A 24830-nucleotide genomic window follows, 5' to 3' on the forward strand; every position below is an offset into this window, starting at 1 on the left:
AAAGATATAACAAGGGATGGCTTTTCCGATAGTGCATACGCATGAATAGTGAGTTTAGGCATTAACATCTATTTATAAATAACTGTTTAACCATGATTAACGCCACGGTCCAAGCTAGTAACATATGTAATTATACTAACCCCCTAAGACATCCCCTCCGCTGGTAGAAACACAAATCGCGCACTGCGGCTCCATCTGTCCAACTATTAAGGCTCCCATAGCGCTCAGCATAACTCGAGCAAAGTAGTGCAGACAGTCTCTTTAGCAGACATGTTGCATCTTCTAAGTGTTGTGTCAGTAAAACACAGTCTTTGATTCGCCTTCCTCACAACATTATCTGTGTGGTAGTTACAATTTACGTTGTTCATAATTGTAATTGCTAGGTATTTAGTTGTATTTACAGCCTCTAAATGTGTGTGATTTATCGTGTAACCGAACTTTAATGGATTTCTTTTAGTATTCATGTGGATGACCTTGCATATTTCCTTATATAGAGACAACTGCCACTATTTGAAGCATATAGATATCTTGTGCAAATCATTTTGCAGTTGGCTTTGGTCGTCTGATGACTTTACAAGACGGTACATGACAACATCATCTCCAAACAGTCTAAGGGGGATGCTCAGATTGTGTCCTGATTTCCTTACGTGGATTAAGAATAGCAGTGGGCCTGTAACACTTCCTTGGGGAACACCAGACATCACTTCTGTTACACTCGATGACTTTCTGTCGAGTACTACAAACTGTGACCTTTGTGACTGGAAGCGGCGTATCTAATCTCACCACTGATAGGAAACTCCATAGGCACATAATTTTATTAGAAGTCCCTTGTAAAGAACAGTGTTGAAAACCTTCTACAAATCTAGAAATACGGAATGAATTTGAGATCTGCTTTCGATAGAACTCATTACTTCGTGCTAATAAAGAGATAGTTGTTTTTCGCAAGAACGATATTTTCTGCATCCTTGCTGACTATGCATCACTGGACCAGTCACTTCGAGGTAATTCATAAAATTCGAACTGAGTACATGTTCCAAAGTTCTACTGCAAAATCGATGTCAGTGATATAGATTAGACAAGTGCAGAGATTTCCACACTGTTTTTCTTCTCTAAAGTCTCATCAACGAAGATTGTCCCTCATTTCCCTCCTCCATCTTAACGCTCTTGTATGAATAACATGGCAGAAACACCCGTTCCCACAAAAAAAAAAAAAAAAAAATCCTTTCTGTCCCACTCCATTGTTCAGCGGCTTTCTCAAAGTCCTTCTCAGCAGCAGGATACTAGAATAACCTCACGCATTATATTTGAGAACTGAATAACATCTCCTACGTCAGAAGACAGTTAATGATATATCTACTACAGCAACAATAACGATTACCACTGTCCCTGTACGCACTCGTTAGCCTTGTACGCCGTTCTTTCCAACCAGATCTTGCTCATGTCCAAGTATTCTTAGCTGATGTAGTCTCCTTAAATTTCTGTATCCCAAGACTTGCTGTATCACAAAACATGTATTTTGTATGCCTACAAATTCTTTTTAGACCTGCCACTATTATTACTATTATTGTTGTAATTATTATTGTCATTATTATTATCATCATTATCATTGTTTCTATCATTACTGTTACCACTATTAGTGGCGGCAGCAGTAGTACAAGTAACTGCATTATTAACTTCATTAGTTCATAGTGTTATTTATCCACACTCCCTAGACACTCGGATCATTTTAACACTATTTGCCGTATTAAAAATGTTATTTCTTAGGTAACAATGATGTAGGAAAGGTACTGTATGCGTGAAGCAGTGGTCTGATGTAGAAGAGGGCAGATGGTGCTTTTATCAGATCACATTAAACAAGTAAATAAAAATAATTCTTCAGATTACTCCTGTTCCCTTTCTTGAGTATATCTGTGATCTGTGCAACTTTTCAGTTTTTAGGTACTGATCTTTCGTCGAACAAGCCGTTGCGTATGATTGTCAAACATCAAGCTATTGTACCAATGTCCTCTGAAAGGAATGTAAGTAGTTTACACTCTGGACTGGAAGACTTGCCAGTATTAGGTGATTTAAGCTTTGTTACGCCAATGATATATACACTCCTGGAAATTGAAATAAGAACACCGTGAATTCATTGTCCCAGGAAGGGGAAACTTTATTGACACATTCCTGGGGTCAGATACATCACATGATCACACTGACAGAACCACAGGCACATAGACACAGGCAACAGAGCATGCACAATGTCGGCACTAGTACAGTGTATATCCACCTTTCGCAGCAATGCAGGCTGCTATTCTCCCATGGAGACGATCGTAGAGATGCTGGATGTAGTCCTGTGGAACGGCTTGCCATGCCATTTCCACCTGGCGCCTCAATTGGACCAGCGTTCGTGCTGGACGTGCAGACCGCGTGAGACGACGCTTCATCCAGTCCCAAACATGCTCAATGGGGGACAGATCCGGAGATCTTGCTGGCCAGGGTAGTTGACTTACACCTTCTAGAGCACGTTGGGTGGCACGGGATACATGCGGACGTGCATTGTCCTGTTGGAACAGCAAGTTCCCTTGCAGGTCTAGGAATGGTAGAACGATGGGTTCGATGACGGTTTGGATGTACCGTGCACTATTCAGTGTCCCCTCGACGATCACCAGTGGTGTACGGCCAGTGTAGGAGATCGCTCCCCACACCATGATGCCGGGTGTTGGCCCTGTGTGCCTCGGTCGTATGCATTCCTGATTGTGGTGCTCACCTGCACGGCGCCAAACACGCATACGACCATCATTGGCACCAAGGCAGAAGCGACTCTCATCGCTGAAGACGACACGTCTCCATTCGTCCCTCCATTCACGCTTGTCGCGACACCACTGGAGGCGGGCTGCACGATGTTGGGGCGTGAGCGGAAGACGCCCTAACGGTGTGAGGGACCGTAGCCCAGCTTCATGGAGACGGTTGCGAATGGTCCTCGCCGATACCCCAGGAGCAACAGTGTCCCTAATTTGCTGGGAAGTGGCGGTGCGGTCCCCTACGGCACTGCGTAGGATCCTACGGTCTTGGCGTGCATCCGTGCGTCGCTGCGGTCCGGTCCCAGGTCGACGGGCACGTGCACCTTCCGCCGACCACTGGCGACAACATCGATGTACTGTGGAGACCTCACGCCCCACGTGTTGAGCAATTCGGCGGTACGTCCACCCGGCCTCCCGCATGCCCACTATACGCCCTCGCTCAAAGTCCGTCAACTGCACATACGGTTCACGTCCACGCTGTCGCGGCATGCTACCAGTGTTAAAGACTGCGATGGAGCTCCGTATGCCACGGCAAACTGGCTGACACTGACGGCGGCGGTGCACAAATGCTGCGCAGCTAGCGCCATTCGACGGCCAACACCGCGGTTCCTGGTGTGTCCGCTGTGCCGTGCGTGTGATCATTGCTTGTACAGCCCTCTCGCAGTGTCCGGAGCAAGTATGGTGGGTCTGACACACCGGTGGCAATGTGTTCTTTTTTCCATTTCCAGGAGTGTACTTCTAAGTTAATCATGTAAGTAACTGTTCTTGATTCAAATTATTGAATATTTACTACGTTTTATTTGGTGAAGGAATTTCGAAAAACAGTGTTTAGTAACTCCACTTCAATTTACGATACCCCCGAAAATATTACCATTGGTATCGCACAGTGAAGGTACTGATGTGTCTTACAGCTAGTGTACTTTATATACGAACAGAATATCTTTAACACAGACACTATGGGGTCATACCAAAATGTGTAGAAGACTGTATGGAGAAAGTGCAACAAGATCTGCTCCTCTCAGATACTCCCAAGAATCAAAGTTAACGATATAAGAAGATGTCACAAATTATAATCACATTACGCAACACACGTTGCAGAGCAAAGTAAGCAAGGAACGAGTTCCTCAGAATATACTGATGACGCCATCGCAACTGCGACGCCTACATTTCTCTAAAATCAGCAAATCATGTGAACATCAGTAGCAAATGGCGGCCAGAAGCGGATGACCCTCACGGTGAACAGTGATTGAAAGACCACGAAACATAGATCTCCCTCCACAGCTCCCTAGTTTCAAAAACACTCTGTATCAGGGGCGGCCAAGATGTCGGCCCACGGGTCATGCTGAGGAAAGAGTGGCAAAGCGCTCAGACTCGCTTCACATTTCCCCCAGCGCCACGCCACGCTGGGTGTGAGCGAGGAGGGGGAAGAGGGGAAAACTGCGAACGCGCCGCATTTAAATGGCAGTGCAGCCTCATTACATATTACCTGGTTTTACATTTCACAACAACGTAGGTCACAAAGAAAACAAATTTTCGGTACTATTTAATTGACGGCCGCAGTGGCCGAGCGGTTCTAGGCGCTTCAGTCTGGAACCGCGCGATCGCTACGGTCGCAGGTTCGAATCCTGCCTCTGGTATGGATGTGCGTGATGTCCTTAGGTCAGTTAGGTTTAAGTAGTTCTAAGTTCAAGGCGACTGATGACCTCAGATGCTAAGTCCCATAGTGCTCAGAGCCATTTGAACCATTTTTATTATTTAATTATTATTGGCGCACTGAAGACGTAATGCAATTTCTATCTGGTACAAACTGTTGGGATATGGACAGATGCAGACAGTTTCACAGAGTTTCGCACGCAAGTGCCACGAAATCGTGACTTATTTAGTTTCATAATCGAAAAAATGTCTTTAACACAAATATGCTGGTCGAAATATTACAGCTCTTTTGCAACATTATGCAGAAACATTTTTGGAAAGTGACTCCTAACGACCGTCAAGTAATGTATAAAATGCATGTCTGACCATCAATTGGTTTTGGTTAAAACCCAAATATCGACCAGTTTCAGTCGCAGTGCATCTTCGCGGATTAAGGTTAAAACAGCTTAGACCACATCACATCTGTCATTACTTAATTAAGGGCCACGTCTCATATGTAGAGCATGTCATGAATTCCAGTATAACACACAGGACTATTAAAGGCAAGCATACTAAAGACTTGTGTAAACAGAGCCATCATTTAAGTAATGACAGATGTGATAGTATGGCCTAAACTATTGCAACCCTAACCGCTCGATATGTGGGTTTTATATAAAAGTATTTGGGTTTTAAATAAAAAAGCAGCTGATGGTCAAACATACATTTCATACATCATTATCAAGACTTGGAAACTATAGCCGAGGAAAGCAATGTATGTGTCCTGGACAGTTTTAACGTAAAAACATTTGTTATTAAAAGTGGAATTACCTTCAAGTTAATCAATTACATGTGCACTTGAACAGGGGTGGTTTCAACTGAAATTGCAAATGGTCTCGAAAATAGCTCGGAAACTGATATAGGACTGACAGCGTCCACAAAATCTTTATGAAACTATCCTTGTAATTCCTTCATGGCCACAATGAATTCTTCAGGGAACCGGATTCTCTTTGTCAGAATGTGTCCTTTCTACAACGCGATTTTCAGAACAGAAAAAAGTTAACTTGCAATGTCGTACTGTGGGCAGTGTGCAGTTAAGTCAACTTAAAATGCGAAATCTGCGCTCCTTTTTCCTTCATAAATCCAACAATAGCGAATTACAAATCGAAAAATTGTTCCGGGAATGCCTGTCGTGTTAACCAACCTACTTTGTAGTAAAATTTGAAGTCTTCGTTCCAATCTTTTGAAAACTGTTGCAACTGACAATGGAAAAATGTGTGTGACTTCGGAAATTTTACTATTCGCACCGCCAATTTCTTCACGTTCTCCAACCCTACAAATTTTCCACAAAGTGCTTTTTGATGACAGAACAACGAATACCGTCTGTCGATCTCTGTTGTCAGCTAAATCTTTAAATTCTTGCTGCATGGTATTGTAATGTAGTTGCACGGCAAATATGCAGTACCTGTCGCTTATGCAAACTGAGAAATAGCATCCCTGTCTTCTGTCATTCCCATTTACGAGGGCGGTTCAGAAAGTAACCTCCGATTGGTCACAGTGCGGGTTGTGGGGGGAGTAGCGACGCCATCTGTGCGTTCACGCACTCAACAGGTCAGTCGGCATCAAGCCGTGGTCGAGTGAACGTCGTACCTGCGCTAGTTTAGTTTTTGTGGCAGTTTGAAATGTGTGCTGCAATAGAAAACCCCGCCAAATGTGAAGTGCGTGCTGTCATAAGGTTTTTACAGCCAAAGGATATTCTGCAGCAGCTATTCATCGTGAGCTTTGTGCCGTGTACGGACCAAGAGATATGATTGAAGGAGTTGTCCGTGAATGAGTACGTTTATTTAAAAGTGGACGAGAAAACGTTCATGATGAAGAGAGGAGTGGTAGACCATCATTGGTGACTGACGAACTCGTTCAGACAGTTGATGCAAAAGTTCGTGAAAATCGACGTTTCTCAATGTCGGAGTTGTCTACTGGTTTTCCACAGATTTCTAAGACTCTCTTGTACGAGATAGTGACAGCAAGATTGGGTTACCGTAAGTTCTGTGCACGATGGGTGCCCAAAATACTTACCGACCACCACAAAACTCAAAGAATGGCCTCTGCATTAGACTTTCTGTCACGTTATGAGGACGAAGGAGAACCATTGTTAAACAGAATCGTGACCGGTGACGAAACCTGGATTAAGTACGTGAACCCTGAGACAAAAGAACAATCAAAGATGTGGGCACATTCAAATTCGCCTACCAAACCAAGAAAAGCCTCGCAAGATTTTTCTGCCAGAAAACTGATGGCAACAGTGTTTTGGGATGCCAAAGGGGTGTTGTTGGTTGAATTCACGGAACGTGGTACGACCATTAATCAAGACGTGTACTGTGAAACAATAAAAAAGTTACGACGGGCTATACAGAACAAACGCCGTGGTATGCTGACTTCCGGTATCGTTTTTTTGCACGATAACGCCCGTCCTCACTCTGCTCGCAGAACAACGGCCCTTCTTGAGTCCTTCAAGTGGGACGTTATCATCCATCCACCTTACAGCCCAGACCTGGCGCCAAGTGATTATCACCTCTTCATGCATTTGAAGAAATGGCTCGGGTCACAGCGGTTTGATGACGACGAAGAGCTCAAAGATGCGGTCACAGGCTGGCTCCAGGCACAAGCGGGTGATTTTTATGCAGAAGCAATTTCAAAGCTTGTGAAGAGATACGATAAGTGCCTCAATCGCTATGGAGACTATGTAGAAAAATAGTGCAAAGATGTAGTTGTAAGATGTATATATTAAAATATTTTTATTTACCTTGGTGTATTTTTTTAAATCAACCAGAGGTTACTTTCTGAACGGCCCTCGTATTTTAAAATATTGTGACGATAAATCAGTAGACTACCTCTTTTTGTACAAGCAGTCACTGTACCTTGGATCACGCTTCGTACCACGAACAAACAGGGTCGGTTATACAGCGCTGAGAGCAGAGTGTTGTCCCGACCAAAAAATCTGCTCAGGGCTAGGAGAGACATAGACTCTACCAACAAAAAGCACGAAGCAGACCACAGCCCTTATCCAACGAAAACAGCTTAGCTGTGAGGGGACCTCCGTCCTTCCTAGTAGATTCTCTGACCACCTCCTGCTGATAAAGACAACCCAAGAGCACACCGGGAAGACACCTTCCTGACGAGAACAATGCAAAGCTTTCATCCTAGCAAATGTACTCAGTGGACTTGAAACAAAATCAACAACACAACGGTGACGAAAAAGACTCAGTGTCATTGGGGATTCGTGGCAGTAATGTCACATCTTACACAGTTTTTAATGTTCCTTTTGTTTTCTCACGAGTTAATAAAGGAAAGAAACTTTCTTGTCGAATTACAGCTATGTTTACGACACGTAAATACAGGGCTATTACAAATGATTGAAGCGATTTCATAAATTCACTGTAGCTCCATTCATTGACATATGGTCACGACACACTACAGATACGTAGAAAAACTCATAAAGTTTTGTTCGGCTGAAGGTGCACTTCAGGTTTCTGCCGCCAGAGCGCTCGAGAGCGCAGTGAGACAAAATGGCGACAGGAGCCGAGAAAGCGTATGTCGTGCTTGAAATGCACTCACATCAGTCAGTCATAACAGTGCAACGACACTTCAGGACGAAGTTCAACAAAGATCCACCAACTGCTAACTCCATTCGGCGATGGTATGCGCAGTTTAAAGCTTCTGGATGCCTCTGTAAGGGGAAATCAACGGGTCGGCCTGCAGTGAGCGAAGAAACGGTTGAACGCGTGCGGGCAAGTTTCACGCGTAGCCCGCGGAAGTCGACGAACAAAGCAAGCAGGGAGCTAAACGTACCACAGCCGACGGTTTGGAAAATCTTACGGAAAAGGCTAAAGCAGAAGCCTTACCGTTTGCAATTGCTACAAGCCTTGACACCCGATGACAAAGTCAAACGCTTTGAATATTCGGCGCGGTTGCAACAGCTCATGGAAGAGGATGCGTTCAGTGTGAAACTCGTTTTCAGTGATGAAGCAACATTTTTTCTTAATGGTGAAGTGAACAGACACAATGTGCGAATCTGGGCGGTAGAGAATTCTCACGCATTCGTGCAGAAAATTCGCAATTCACCAAAAGTTAACGTGTTTTGTGCAATCTCACGGTTTAAAGTTTACGACCTCTTTTTCTTCTGCGAAAAAAACGTTACAGGACACGTGTATCTGGACATGCTGGAAAATTGGCTCGTGCCACAACTGGAGACCCACAGCGCCGACTTCATCTTTCAACAGGATGGTGCTCTACCGCACTTCTATCATGATGTTCGGCATTTCTTAAACTGGAGATTGGAAAAGCGATGGATCGGTCGTGGTGGAGATCATGATCAGCAATTCATGTCATGGCCTCCATGCTCTCCCAACTTAACCCCATGCGATTTCTTTCTGTGGGGTTATGTGATTCAGTGTTTAAACCCCCTCTACCAAGAAACGTGCCAGAACTGCGAGCTCGCATCAACGATGCTTTCGAACTGATTGATGGGGACATGCTGCGCCGAGTGTGGGAGGAATTTGATTATCGGCTTGATGTCTGCCGAATCACTAAAGGGGCACATATCGAACATTTGTGAATGCCTAAAAAAACTTTTTGAGTTTTTGTATGTGTGTGCAAAGCATTGTGAAAATATCTCAAATAATAAAGTTATTGTAGAGCTGTGAAATCGCTTCAATCATTTGTAATAACCCTGTATTATATTTGAGAAGCAATTTAACAATGACTTATTCTTGATTTACTTTAATGACGGCCACATCTTGTATAAGAAAGCCAAAAGCCCACATACTATTGCAGAATACAATTTGATAAATAATCTGACGAAACATCTAGCTAAAAAAATTATGTATTCCTCGAAAGCCATTATCTTTTGTTAATTTACAGCTCATATGAAAGTGATGAAGATGGAGTATCCACAGTGGACTGTAAACCATTTAAACGATGTTTTTTGTTGTAATCCACAAATTAAATACATACGATTCAACTGCGACTCAAATCTAGATCCTAAGACACACTTAATTAATACAAATACTGATACTGGTCACACTCTCATATGTGCCCATAAGATAATTTGAATGTCAGACAAAGAAACCACAACTCACTACACACCGACACTTCAGACATATCAATTTATCTGAACTTGCAACGAGACGCAAGAAGTAGTTTCGGGGACGTCTTCTATTCGTTTATCTGACATAAACGACAATTTCATGGGTTTACTAACAAAGTTACTCAACTGTATGACAAATATGCCTCCTTAAAGACCGGAAAAGTAAGAAGGAAACACACACCTTGGCTAACTGAAGAACTGAAACAGCTCGTGAATTTCAGAGACGCTGCAAATTGGTCAGACGAACTACTATCGACGCCTGACAATCATATTAGTTACAAGCAGAAGTGGCAACATAGGAATTCAAGCTGCGGGAACTGGAAAACTCATGCTTGTCCAGACAGCGGAAATAGACCAGATGTCCCATGGAAAAACCTGCGTGGCCTTGATATACGCAAGGTAAACGGTGCAGCTTATCCAATTGCTCCAGATGAAGAACTGAACCGGTACTTCATACTACGTACAACCATAAGTGAACCACAAACGAAACGGAGACCTATTGATTACGTCACTGGGGTAGACGACTGTAGCCACGAAAAATTCTGTCCACCGGATTTTAGTTCCAATAACGTCAAAAACGCCGTTATATGGGCATTAGGCCTTCTACTGGGCACGATGGCTTCACAGTCCAAATGATGAAGCTTATTATTGACAGACTACTGCCCACTGCAACAGATATCTTGAATCACTTCTTAACCACAAGTATTTTCCCTCAGGCCTCCAAATAGGAACTAGTTAAGCCTCTTTCTAAAAATGACGTTGCCAAAGTACCCCCTGATTATGCACCTATCTGCATTCCTCCTGCACTGTCAAAGACCTTAGAATACGCTGGCAGTAGTAGGGCAAACTTCGTACCACCCCATGTCATATTGTTGCCAAATCTATTCAAGATGGCGGACACAAGATGGTGGTGATGATGGCGTGTGACGAGGGCCTCCCGTCGGGTAGACCGCTCGCCGGGTGCAAGTCTTTCGATTTGACGCCACTTTGGCGACTTGCGCGTCGATGGGGATGAAATGATGATGATTAGGACAACACAACACCCAGTCCCTGAGCGGAGAAATCTCCGACCCAGCCGGGAATCGAACCCGGGCCCTTAGGATTGACAGTCTGTCGCGCTGACCACTCAGCTAACGGGGGCGGACGACACAAGATGGTGGCGATACATGTTGCAATGTCGCAATGACATCAAGGCGACAAGTTCAGATTTTGACAGAAAAATGTACCTGGGCCGCCTCCACTAACCTAAGAAACTGTCAGGAAAATTTTGGCGGGAGAAAAGGCCACTGGAACTACCTCCACTAACCTAATTCATCCAACGACCAACTCTTCCTTGGAATTGGCGGGAAATGGACTCAGCCTGAGCTGAGCTGCTGGATAGGATGGCCGTAAGTCATTCTTTTGCATGCAGTGTTTATTTAAACAATTTGAGTTTTCAAAGGCAGTAGCTCCATCCAGTATGTTCGCCATGACGCCCAGAGTCCAACTGACGTAGTACAGAGTACCGCCACCAGAAGGCGCTGACGCCCTTCCTGCGATGTAATCCAAGATGGCGTTCTAGGGAAAAATAACGGGAAAAGGACTCAGTCTGTGCCCAGCTGCTGGAGACAGGAAGGAGTGTACTTTTTTATTTTTAGTGGGAAGTTTGAACAAATTATTTAGGGATGGATTTCACATTATTTATTTATTACACCGATACAAAACACTCGCCCTGATGTGCTTGGGATCACAGAAAATAGCCTACAGAACTGCGAACTACTTGTAAATCACCGAAACAGTGCAGTACACTGATGTACAGATACGCAAACAACTCGTAAATTCTCAAAATAATGCATGTATAAGGCTCTGAAAACATGCTTACTAATTATAAACCGTCAAAATAATTCATTGCATAGCTTACTGCCCTGTTCACGAAATAATGCACGTAAAAAAGGTTTTGAATATCGTTAAGAAATTCGGCCTCAACGTATCAGTATCAGCGAATTGTTCCCTATGGAGTCCCCAAGCTGCTCACGCCAGGGTGGCACACTCACACTGGTTCAATTCATCCCACATGCATGATGTCTCTGACTGCGTGTACATGTTTATCTAGACACTGTTGCTGGCGCGATGACGCATAGCCATGAGCTATTTCCCAAGTGACTCACCCGCGCAGGTGCTGCTAAAAGGTTGTCAGCGTTATACTGACATCTCATACCTACATAAATAAAAGCCAAGTCCCCCTCTCGGTGCGCTATAGAAACTTTTGCAATGCTTCCCGGAATAACACAGGATACATTCCTCCTAGTAATGCTAACTGGACAGCCCATCCCACATGTGAGACACCTCTGGCTGCACACTTCTTGATCTAGCCACCATCGGTGACATGGCTTTCTTAGCTATGAATCCAGCACTGAGTGAGATATTTGCATAGCAGCTTACCTCATAAGCGCAGCTAAAAGGTTGTCAGGAGCCAAGTCTCCCTCTCTGACATTGTAAAGTGTTTCAGAAATAGATAACAGTCGCTTTTCTTGTTAAAGGAGCTTTCGTGATGTCTCGGCTTGTCTGCATGGAAATTCTTGTCCTAGCAGGACCTGTTCACGAAAATAGCCAGAATAACACCGAATGCATTCTTCCTACTTGTCCTAACGAGGTACCCCATCGATCATGTATTACCCTTCCTGTAGACCATGGCGTCATGCTTTTAACAAACGTCTCCAAAACGGTAAATGTTCTCACTGCTATGTAGAGGCTCCTATGGCCCAACACAAAGAATTTCTTATGAATGAATGGAACATTCTGATTGGCTCTTACTGAATTTACCCCCCTGATGCTGCCAGTGTGGAAACACTGTCTGCCTTTTTTTTTCTGAGGACGAGACTTTCAGTGGCAAAACTATTTTGTACAGATCGCTATCTTGCACTCACAGTTAAACCTTGCAAAAGTGGTCATACCATATTCGCGATACTTCTCAATATCAAACACATAACAATATCACTTACATAGCAGTGTTACTTGCACAGTATAATTCTGAAGATACAGACTGGAAATTATTTCTGTACAAACCCGAAACTTGTTGGTGTGGCACTGCATTCCCCATGTTTACATTTGCTTGACAGATGTCCTATTTACAGAATAAGTGGTGGCATGACGTGAAATTTCACATGACAAACACCTCTGCTTTGCTTTTATCTGTTTCCCTGTAAGAGGTACTCTCTGTTACTAACGTTCATGTTATACTTGATTGATGCGAGCATAGTATAATTTCTGAACATGACAGGATGCGAACCGTGGACACTACACATCCGTGCAAAGCTACATTGTGCATGTATCACGTAGGATTGATATTTTAAGGAAGTACTTTTTTCCTAAAAAAATGGAAATTTGTGGTAAGTTCTGTGGGACCAAACTGCTGAGGTTATCAGTCCATAGGCTTGAATAATCAACGAAAGGATAACGTTCTACGAGTCGGGGCGTGGAATGTCAGAAGCTTGAACGTGGTAGGAAAACTAGAAAATCTGAAAAGGGAAATGCAAAGGCTCAATCTAGATATAGTACGTGTCAGTGAAGTGAAGTGGAAGGAAGACAAGGATTTCTGGTCAGATGAGTATCGGGTAATATCAACAGCAGCAGAAAATGGTATAGCAGGTGTAGGATTCGATATGAATAGGAAGGTAGGGCAGAGGATGTATTACTGTAAACAGTTCAGTGACCGGGTTGTTCTAACCAGAATCGACAGCAGACCAACACCGACAACGATAGTTCAGGTATACATGCCGACGTCGCAAGCTGAAGATGAACAGATAGAGAAAGTGTATGAGGATATTGAAAGGGTAATGCAGTATGTAAAGGGGGACGAAAATCTAATAGTCATGGGCGACTGGAATGCAGTTGTAGGTGAAGGAGTAGAAGAAAAGGTTACAGGAGAATATGGGCTTGGGACAAGGAATGAAAGAGGAGAAAGACTAATTGAGTTCTGTAACAAGTTTCAGCTAGTAATAGCGAATACCCTGTTCAAGAATCACAAGAGGAGGAGGTATACTTGGAAAAGGCCGGGAGATACGGGAAGATTGCAATTAGATTACATCATGGTCAGGCAGAGATTCCGAAATCAGATACTGGATTGTAAGGCGTACCCAGGAGCAGATATAGACTCAGATCACAATATAGTAGTGATGAAGAGTAGGCTGAAGTTCAAGACATTAGTCAGGAAGAATCAATACGCAAAGAAGTGGGATACGGAAGTACTAAGGAATGACGAGATACGTTTGAAGTTCTCTAACGCTATAGATACAGCAATAAGGACTAGCGCAGTAGGCAGTACAGTTGAAGAGGAATGGACATCTCTAAAAAGGGCCATCACAGAAGTTGGGAAGGAAAACATAGGTACAAAGAAGGTAGCTGCGAAGAAACCATGGGTAACAGAAGAAATACTTCAGTTGATTGATGAAAGGAGGAAGTACAAACATGTTCCGGGAAAATCAGGACTACAGAAATACAAGTCGCTGAGGAATGAAATAAATAGGAAGTGCAGGGAAGCTAAGACGAAATGGCTGCAGGAAAAATGTGAAGACATCGAAAAACATATGATTGTCGGAATGACAGACTCAGCATACAGGAAAGTCAAAACAACCTTTGGTGACATTAAAAGCAACGATGGTAACATTAAGAGTGCAACGGGAATTCCACTGTTAAATGCAGAGGAGAGAGCAGATAGGTGGAAAGAATACATTGAAAGCCTCTATGAGGGTGAAGATTTGTCTGATGTGATAGAAGAAGAAACAGGAGTCGATTTAGAAGAGATAGGGGATCCGGTATTAGAATCGAAATTTAAAAGAGCTTTGGAGGACTTACGGTCAAATAAGGTAGAAGGGATAGATAACATTCCATCAGAATTTCTAAAATCATTGGGGGAAGTGGCAACAAAACGACTATTCACGTTGGTGTGTAGAATATATGAGTCTGGCGACATACCATCTGACTTTCGGAAAAGCATCATCCACAAAATTCCGAAGACGGCAAGAGCTGACAAGTGCGAGAATTATCGCACAATCGGCTTAACAGCTCATGCATCGAAGCTGCTTACAACAATAATATACAGAAGAATGGAAAAGAAAATTGAGAATGCGCTAGGTGACGATCAGTTTGACTTTAGGGTAAGTAAAGGGACGAGAGAGGCAATTCTGACGTTACGGCTAATAATGGAAGCAAGGCTAAAGAAAAATCAAGACACTTTCATAGGATTTGTCGACCTGGAAAAAGCGTTCGACAATATAAAATGGTGCAAGCTGTTCGAGATTCTGAAAAAAGTAGGGGTAAGCTATAGGGAGAGACGGGTCATATACAATATGTACAACCCAATCTGTACATCGAGGAAGCAATGATGGAAATAAAAGAAAGGTTGAGGAGTGGAATTAAAATACAAGGTGAAAGGATATCAATGATACGATTCGCTGATGACATTGCTATCCTGAGTGAAAGTGAAGAAGAATTAAATGATCTGCTGAACGGAATGAACAGTCTAATGAGTACACAGTATGGTTTGAGAGTAAATCGGAGGAAGACGAAGGTAATGAGAAGTAGTAGAAATGAGAACAGCGAGAAACTTAACATCAAGATTGATGGTCACGAAGTCAATGAAGTTAAGGAATTCTGCTACCTAGGCAGTAAAATAACCAATGACGGACGGAGCAAGGAGGACATCAAAAGCAGACTCGCTATGGCAAAAAAGGCATTTCTGGCCAAGAGAAGTCTACTAATATCAAATACCGGCCTTAATTTGAGGAAGAAATTTCTGAGGATGTACGTCTGGAGTACGGCATTGTATGGTAGTGAAACATGGACTGTGGGAAAACCGGAACAGAAGAGAATCGAAGCATTTGAGATGTGGTGCTATAGACGAACGTTGAAAATTAGGTGGACTGATAAGGTAAGGAATGAGGAGGTTCTACGCAGAATCGGAGAGGAAAGGAATATGTGGAAAACACTGATAAGGAGAAGGGACAGGATGATGGGACATCTGCTAAGACATGAGGGAATGACTTCCATGGTACTAGAGGGAGCTGTAGAGGGCAAAAACTGTAGAGGAAGACAGAGATTGGAATACGTCAAGCAAATAATTGAGGACGTAGGTTGCAAGTGCTACTGTGAGATGAAGAGGTTAGCACAGGAAAGGAATTCGTGGCGGGCCGCATCAAACCAGTCACTAGACTGCTGACCAAAAAAAAAAAAAAAAAAAAAAAAAAAAAAAGGCTTACACACTACTTAATCTAACTGACCCTAACTTATGCTAAGGACAACACACACACGCATGCCCAAGGGAGGACTGGAACCTCCAACAGGGGAGTCACACAAACCGTGGCAAGGTGCCTCAGACCCCACCGCTACCGCGCACAGCATAGTCTTTTCATTTTGTAATTTGTTACCATAGTTTATCGTAGACAAACCTGCAAGAAGGATGTATGTCATGTGTTGGAAATATATTTCTTATATTGGAATATTAATAGTGCTATATTTCATACGATGAATAGGTTTTAAGCTGAACCAATCTAAAATTATAGCCTATTTTAAGTGCAGAATTGTGTATCCTTAGGAATGCATGTGTTTATGTTCTCTTTTACCAATACCTTCCCACTACTGATCCGAGACACGAGAACAATAGAATTGATAGTGTAGTTTATTTACATAAAATGCTTCGAACTCCATCTTTCTGGAGCTCTCTCATGCATAAAAACCAACCATTTCTTGTTCTTCTTAACCGTCTACTATTACATCACAACACTTTCAAATCTACTATTATACCCTGCTAAGTTATTTCCATAGACGTGTGACATCAGTATAACAATGACAACCTTTTAGCTGTGCCTGGGAGGGTGAGCCGCTATGCAAACATCTCGCTCGGTGCTGGACCACAGATATGAAAGCCATGTCAGCAATAGTGGATAGGTAAACATGTGTGCAGCCAGAGGTGTCTCACATGTGGGACGGGCTGTCCAGTTAGGATTGCTAGGAAGAATGCATCCTGTGTTATTCTGGTAAGCATTGCAAAACGTTCTATAGCACACCCAGAGGGTGTCTTGACTGTTATTTACATACATATCACACATCAGTATAACACTGACAACCTTTTAGCAGCACCTGTGCAGGTGAGTCACTCGGGAAATATCTCACAGCTATGCGTCATACAGCAGCAACGGTGCCTAAGTAAACACGTACACACAGCCAGAGGCTGTGGGATGCATTGGAGCAGTGTGAGTGTGCCACCCTGGAGTGAGCAGCTTGGGAACTCTGTAGGGAACAATTCGCTGATACTGGTATGTCGAGGCCAAATTTCTCAACGATAGTTCGAAAGTGAACGTGTCTCTTGCATTTTTTCGTACCAGGTCTGTAGGTTGTGCAATGAATTATTTCGATGGTTTATAATTAGTGAGTGTGTTTGCAGACCGTTTTATAGGCATTATTTTGACAATTAACGAGTTGTTTGGATCTCTGTACATCAGTGTACTGCATTATTTCGGTGATTTACGAGTAGTTTGCAGGTCTGTAGGCTATTTACTGTGACCCCAAGCATGCCAGGGCGAGTGTTTTGTATCAGTGTAATAGGTAAATTATGTGAAATCCATCCCTAAATAATTTGTTCCAACAACTTACCACTAAAAATAAAAAAAGTACACTCTTTCCTCTCTCCGACAGCTCGACGCCGACTGAGTCCTTATCCGGCCATTTTTCCTTAGACCGCCATCTTCGATTACATCATTGGAGGGGCGACAGCGACCTCTGGTGGCGGTACTCTGTACTATGTCAGTTGGACTCTGGACCTCATGGTCCACACACTGGATGTAGCTACTGCCAATGACAACTCAAACCGTTTAAAGAAACGCTGCCTGCAATATAAAGACTTACATCCATCCTATCCAGCAGCCCACCACAGGCTGAGTCCATTATCCTCCAATTGCAAGGAAGAGATGGTCGTTAGATGACTTCGTTTTGTGGCGGTAGCCCAAGTGACCTTTTTTCCCGCCAGTTTGAACTTCTCGTCATGATGTCACTGCGATGTTACCACATCTATCGCCGCCATCTTGAATCAATGTGCCAACAATGTAATGTAGTGTGGAACAAAGTTTGCCCTACTATTACTGGTGTCCAAAATTAAAGCAACAAACGGAAGTTTTGGAAGACTGCGTTTATTTTGCCGCAAAACAGTATAACCAGGTGACAGTAAAGTAGAAACAATGTAAAGAAAACAGAACGTAACCAGCTGCAACAGGCATAACGGTAGACAAAAATCTTCTTTGTCTTTTTTTCCAACTTAATGGATTTGCACACACATTCTGACAACTGGTTAATGTGTTCAGTATGGGATGTGACCACCTCTGGCACCAATACAGGCCTGACAACGATTGGGTACGCTGTGAATGATGCCTTCAATCTCATTTGGAGGCAATAACACCCATTCTACCTGCAGAGCTGCTCACAAGCCTTAGAGAGTGGTTGGTGGTACTAACATGATGCAACCCATCTCCCTAATGCATCCCAGCTATGCTCTATGGGATCCACATCAGAAGAGCGAGCATGCCAGGCCATGCATGCAGTATCTTCTATTTTCAAAAAGACATCAACCACTCGTGCTCTATGAGGTCGAGCATTATTGTACATCAGTATGAAGTCTAGTCCCACAGCACCTCGCAAGATCATCTCACTTTACCTGACAGCCGTAAATCTTGCTGATTCGCCCGCACGACTTCATGAAGATGTGTTCTAGTGGTCAACAAAATCCCTGCCCACACCATTAGGGTTCCTCCTCGATGTCGGACTCTTTCCACAATGTTTGGTCCCGAAATCGTGTTCCACGTTCAGATGTGAATCCGTCGAGAATGACTCTCCTGACCAAATCGGGACTCATTTGTGAAAATTACATTGGTCCACCATTCTACCAACCAGATGGAATGTTGACAGCTCCAATCTAGACTTTCCCTTATGTGAAGACACACCAGAGGTAAACAGACAGCAGGTCTCCAACAGTAAAGGCCACTCCGCTGAAGCCTTCTGTACACAGTTTGCTTCGATACAACACTGACCACACGTGCCTCCTACAGGGTGTTTAAAAAATGACCGGTATATTTGAAACGGCAATAAAAACTAAACGAGCAGCGATAGAAATACACCGTTTGTTGCAATATGCTTGGGACAACAGTACATTTTCAGGCGGACGAACTTTCGAAATTACAGTAGTTACAATTTTCAACAACAGATGGCGCTGCAAGTGATGTGAAAGATATAGAAGACAACGCAGTCTGTGGGTGCGCCATTCTGTACGTCGTCTTTCTGCTGTAAGCGTGTGCTGTTCACAACGTGCAAGTGTGCTGTAGACAACATAGTTTATTCCTTAGAACAGAGGATTTTTCTCGTGTTGGAATTCCACCACCTAGAACACAGTGTTGTTGCAACAAGACGAAGTTTTCAACGGAGGTTTAATGTAACCAAAGGACCGAAAAGCGATACAATAAAGGATCTGTTTGAAAAATTTCAACGGACTGGGAACGTGAGGGATGAACGTGCTGGAAAGGTAGGGCGACCGCGTACGGCAACCACAGAGGGCAACGCGCAGCTAGTGCAGCAGGTGATCCAACAGCGGCCTCGGGTTTCCGTTCGCCGTGTTGCAGCTGCAGTCCAAATGACGCCAACGTCCACGTATTGTCTCATGCGCCAGAGTTTACACCTCTATCCATACAAAATTCAAACGCGGCAACCCCTCAGCGCCGCTACCATTGCTGCACGAGAGACATTCGCTAACGATATAGTGCACAGGATTGATGACGGCGATATGCATGTGGGCAGCATTTGGTTTACTGACGAAGCTTATTTTTACCTGGACGGCTTCGTCAATAAACAGAACTGGCGCATATGGGGAACCGAAAAGCCCCATGTTGCAGTCCCATCGTCCCTGCATCCTCAAAACGTACTGGTCTGGGCCGCCATTTCTTCCAAAGGAATCATCGGCCCATTTTTCAGATCCGAAACGATTACTGCATCACGCTATCTGGACATTCTTCGTGAATTTGTGGCGGTACAAACTGCCTTAGACGACACTGCGAACACCTCGCGATTTATGCAAGATGGTGCCCGGCCACATCGCACGGCCAACGTCTTTAATTTCCTGAATGAATATTTCGATGATCGTGTGATTGCTTTGGGCTATCCGAAACATACAGGAGGCGGCGTGGATTGGCCTCCCTATTCGCCAGACATGAACCCCTGTGACTTTTTTCTGTGGGGACACTTGAAAGACCAGGTGTACCGCCAGAATCCAGAAACAATTGAACAGCTGAAGCAGTACATCTCATCTGCATGTGAAGCCATTCCGCCAGACACGTTGTCAAAGGTTTCGGGTAATTTCATTCAGAGACTACGCCATATTATTGCTACGCATGGTGGATATGTGGAAAATATCGTACTATAGAGTTTCCCAGACCGCAGCGCCATCTGTTGTTGAAAATTGTAACTACTGTAATTTCGAAAGTTTGTCTGCCTGAAAACGTACTGTTGTCCCAAGCATATTGCAACAAACGGTGTATTTCTATCGCTGCTCGTTTAGTTTTTATTGCCGTTTCAAATATACCGGTCATTTTTGAAACACCCTGTATCTGCATTCCCAGCTGAGGATGACGTCAGTTGGCATCACGAGACTGAGTGCACCCCGAAAAATGGCAACAGCGCACGGCGGCCCGGATGGTCACCCATCCAATAGCCGGCCTTCCCCGACAGCGCTTAACTTCGGTGATCTGACGGGAACCGGTGTATCCACTGCGGCAAGGCCGTTGCTGTGTGGAAGAAGAGGCTGGAATAAAGTATGAAGATCGTTAAAACTGACTGCTTTTCACTTCTGGCAATTGAATCCATTATATAAGGTATTACAAAGCTCAGGTTGCGACCCCGGTGATATTAAATATACAGTTCCGACTTCGTCGAGAACATCGAAACCTAAGGTAATTACCCCGTATCCACTTGTTTTCTTGAATAACAACGGAATTTTTAAAGCTGAACTCTCGATAGGCGTCACGGCACATGCTGATTCCAATAGAGACATCGAGCTGTGCTAACAAGTTTCCGTTAGAAAGCAAGAGAAGCGATCAGTAAGTAACGCAACTCATCTTTATTCTCGGTCATTTTCCGGGGGGGGGGGGGGGGGGGAATGCGGAATTTGTTGTGGGACTTCGTGGAATATTCCCACTTCAGTCCCTATAGTTTCATGAGTTTCCGATAAGTGGCGTCTCTATATGTGGTCTTCAACATGGCGTTGTAACAGAGATGCGTTCCGGGCGGAAAGCTGTTATTGAGTTTCTTCTGGGGGAGAACCAGAGCATCACAGATATTCACAAGCGACCGCAGGAAGTCTGCATCAGCCATCGTCACAACAACGTCTCGTAAGCCTATCCGATCTCGCTCGTGTCGGTCAGCCGACACAGCTGTGACTACTGCAGAGTTTCAAACGCGCAGACACTGTCATTCGAAGTTATCAGCGGATCAGTATTAAATACCTTGCTGCTCAAAAAGACGTTTCTTTTGCTGGTGTTGACACACTCGTCCAACAACTGGGGTTCTCAAAGGTGTTTGCCCGATGGGTTTCTCGCTGCCTAACACAAGACTATAAACAGGAATGAAGAATGCACTCCATGGGATGCAGTACGTGGATGGTGGGGAAGTTACTGATGTTGTAAGACGTTGGCGCTGACCAGTAGAATGGTACCATGGGGGCATACAGGCTCTACCAGTAAGGTGGTGTAAGGCCGTCACATTGAACGGAGATTATGTTTAGGATTTTGTAGCCAAAAGAGTGGGAAATAATATGGTGTATTGGAACCCTGAATAAAACCAACCTGCTTTCAGAAAAAAATAAACAATTGCATCACCTACTGAATGGCCCTCTTAAAAGTGTCGTGTTACAAATTGAAAGTATAGATCTCTAGCCAGAATAAAATTTCGCGAGACACTCCATAAAACTACATCTGTTGATGTGTTAAACAAGGGAAACTGGAAACCTAACTCTGGGAGCTTAGGCGGACAAGAGTTTACATATTGGCGTATCTCATTGGGTCAAATATTAAAACATGAAAGAAAACTTTACAGAAATGGATTGAGTCGTGTGCGCGTCGCGTTGATGTCATTCGTAGCTTGGCATCTTGTAATAGCGATAGTGGCGTCTCGTTTTCTTTGTGTGCTCACTGGCGCCACTACATTTGCTCGCCTTGTCTGCCCGTGAGTGGCAGCAGCAGCGCTTATCGATAGCGCGTACTGTGGTACCATCTTTGGAGCGGCCGCTAGTATTTCCAGGTTGTCGTGTATCGAGGGAGTTGAGTTGGGATCGAGCAGCAGTAAGGGTCGGCCAGGCAGTACTCACCCGGCCGCTGGCGACACACATGCACTGTCCCACAGAAGGATGTGATCGTGAGACTGCGCAACCACGTCAAGGACCGGATTCACAGAGTTTTAGTTGAATGGACCGTGATATTCGAATAGTGCAACTTTCATCGGTGTGTGTGTGTGTGTGTGTGTGTGTGTGTGTGTGTGTATGTGTGTGTGTCCGCCCGTCGAAGAGCCCTCATGGCAATAAGTTATCAGTCGACAATTTATACTGGGATCTTTTCTGTGCCTGACTTGAGTGGGGACAGCCGTTGGTTGGTCGTTCGGTCGGTCGTCGCAGCGGACGACGTGCATTTGCTTTTCCGACCGCTTCTGGCTTCTCTGTGTTAGTGGCGACTTATAATTCATCCGCGTTGTTTGACAATATTGTTGGAGACATTGTGGAATTGTCTTCGCGGATCCGTGTGTATCTTGTGGTTTTCAGTGTCCAGTTATTTAAATGCTGCCTTCGTTCTGGTGTCGGTAGTCCACCTTCGGACGGAGCAGCGAGGAGGTCCGCAGGACGCGAGGCCAGCCGGGACCACTGGCGGCGTGCAGGCACTGTCGGACTGAGGGGCTGTTGCCGACGACCGAACCCAGGACGTTTGAAGTTGAGTGAACCGTGTTCTGTACTGAAACCTCCACTGTTCGAGATCTCGCTGTTGTTTGCGTGCTGCTGGTCCCAGGGTCGGTGAGACCAACCGCAACAAGTGGAGTCTGTCAGGTTGGCGGAAGCTATTAGCCGCCTTCTGCTCCTTGATGTTAATTTGGATTTAGTACTATTCTTATTAGCGAAGTGCAACCAGCGGTATTTTCTGCCTTGTGTCCGCTAACGCCCCAGTTACCTGCCATGGAGGTTAGCGTACTTTTCCGGCAGTGTACCTTTCCTTGTCATGTTGACGCTGTCCAACAAGGCGTGTAGGTCGACAGCCTCTTGAACTGTACTGAGCATATATTCTTGTGAGGTCTATCTTGGCTCTAGTGTTTCCTTTGGCCTTGGGCGTGTTTCTGAAGACGTGGTGCTGTTCGTCTCTTCGCCCTTGCCTAAAAATATTGCACCGTTGCACGGGTGATCGGACGTTAGGCGTATTGGTTAGTCAGTCTTCCGGCGCTTAAACTGCCCCTAGTGTGAGTTGCCATCCTGCTACGTGAGTACAACTCTTGGCTGCCTGTCTCACCGCTTACACTACTGTAGCCACCTTCCTCAGGTCGATCCAGGCAGGACTGTATGTGGATCACTCCGTCTTATTTGGACAAGTTGTCGTAAGTGTTTAATATTTACCTTAGTGTTTTAACACGTTATTGCCTTCCCTACTTGTAATTCAGGCCTTCAGTCGTTAATTGATTGTAACATTGCTTGTGGCCTTCAGCTGACAATTAATTTTCAGTCCTGTTTTAGTGAGGCTTTCAGTTGTCACTGTAGCTTGTTACAAGTTGTTAAGATTATTAGAAAGGATTTTAGTATTTTTTAAAGTGTAATTGTCCACCTTATTTGTAATTCAGGCCTTCAGCCCTTGTGTATTCTGAAATTGCTTGTGGCCTTCAGCCCACGAATAATTTTCAACCTTCTTAATCAGGCCTTCAGCCGACCAATATTTGCAATTTTTTCTTAATAACGCCTTCAGCCGTTTCTATAGCTCGTTACTGTTTTGATTGTTAAGAAGAAAATATCTTAGTATCTGTTACTGTGTAACTGCCTTCCTCACTTGTAATTCAGGCTTTCAGCTGTTATGTATTCTGAAAGTGATGCTGGCCTTCAGCGGTCAGTTGTTTGTAACATTGCTTGTGGCCTTCAGCCGACAAATACACTCCAGGAAATTGAAATAAGAACACCGTGAATTCATTGTCCCAGGAAGGGGAAACTTTATTGACACATTCCTGGGGTCAGATACATCACATGATCACACTGACAGAACCACAGGCACATAGACACAGGCAACAGAGCATGCACAATGTCGGCACTAGTACAGTGTATATCCACCTTTCGCAGCAATGCAGGCTGCTATTCTCCCATGGAGACGATCGTAGAGATGCTGGATGTAGTCCTGTGGAACGGCTTGCCATGCCATTTCCACCTGGCGCCTCAGTTGGCCCAGCGTTCGTGCTGGACGTGCAGACCGCGTGAGACGACGCATCATCCAGTCCCAAACATGCTCAATGGGGGACAGATCCGGAGATCTTGCTGGCCAGGGTAGTTGACTTACACCTTCTAGAGCACGTTGGGTGGCACGGGATACATGCGGACGTGCATTGTCCTGTTGGAACAGCAAGTTCCCTTGCCGGTCTAGGAATGGTAGAACGATGGGTTCGATGACGGTTTGGATGTACCGTGCACTATTCAGTGTCCCCTCGACGATCACCAGTGGTGTACGGCCAGTGTAGGAGATCGCTCCCCACACCATGATGCCGGGTGTTGGCCCTGTGTGCCTCGGTCGTATGCAGTCCTGATTGTGGCGCTCACCTGCACGGCGCCAAACACGCATACGACCATCATTGGCACCAAGGCAGAAGCGACTCTCATCGCTGAAGACACGTCTCCATTCGTCCCTCCATTCACGCCTGTCGCGACACCACTGGAGGCGGTCTGCACGATGTTGGGGCGTGAGCGGAAGACGGCCTAACGGTGTGCGGGACCGTAGCCCAGCTTCATGGAGACGGTTGCGAATGGTCCTCGCCGATACCCCAGGAGCAACAGTGTCCCTAATTTGCTGGGAAGTGGCGGTGCGGTCCCCTACGGCACTGCGTAGGATCCTACGGTCTTGGCGTGCATCCGTGCGTCGCTGCGGTCCGGTCCCAGGTCGACGGGCACGTGCACCTTCCGCCGACCACTGGCGACAACATCGATGTACTGTGGAGACCTCACGCCCCACGTGTTGAGCAATTCGGCGGTACGT

The sequence above is a fragment of the Schistocerca nitens genome, chromosome 6 (assembly GCF_023898315.1).
Source record: "Schistocerca nitens isolate TAMUIC-IGC-003100 chromosome 6, iqSchNite1.1, whole genome shotgun sequence".
Classification (NCBI taxonomy): Eukaryota; Metazoa; Arthropoda; class Insecta; order Orthoptera; family Acrididae; genus Schistocerca; species Schistocerca nitens.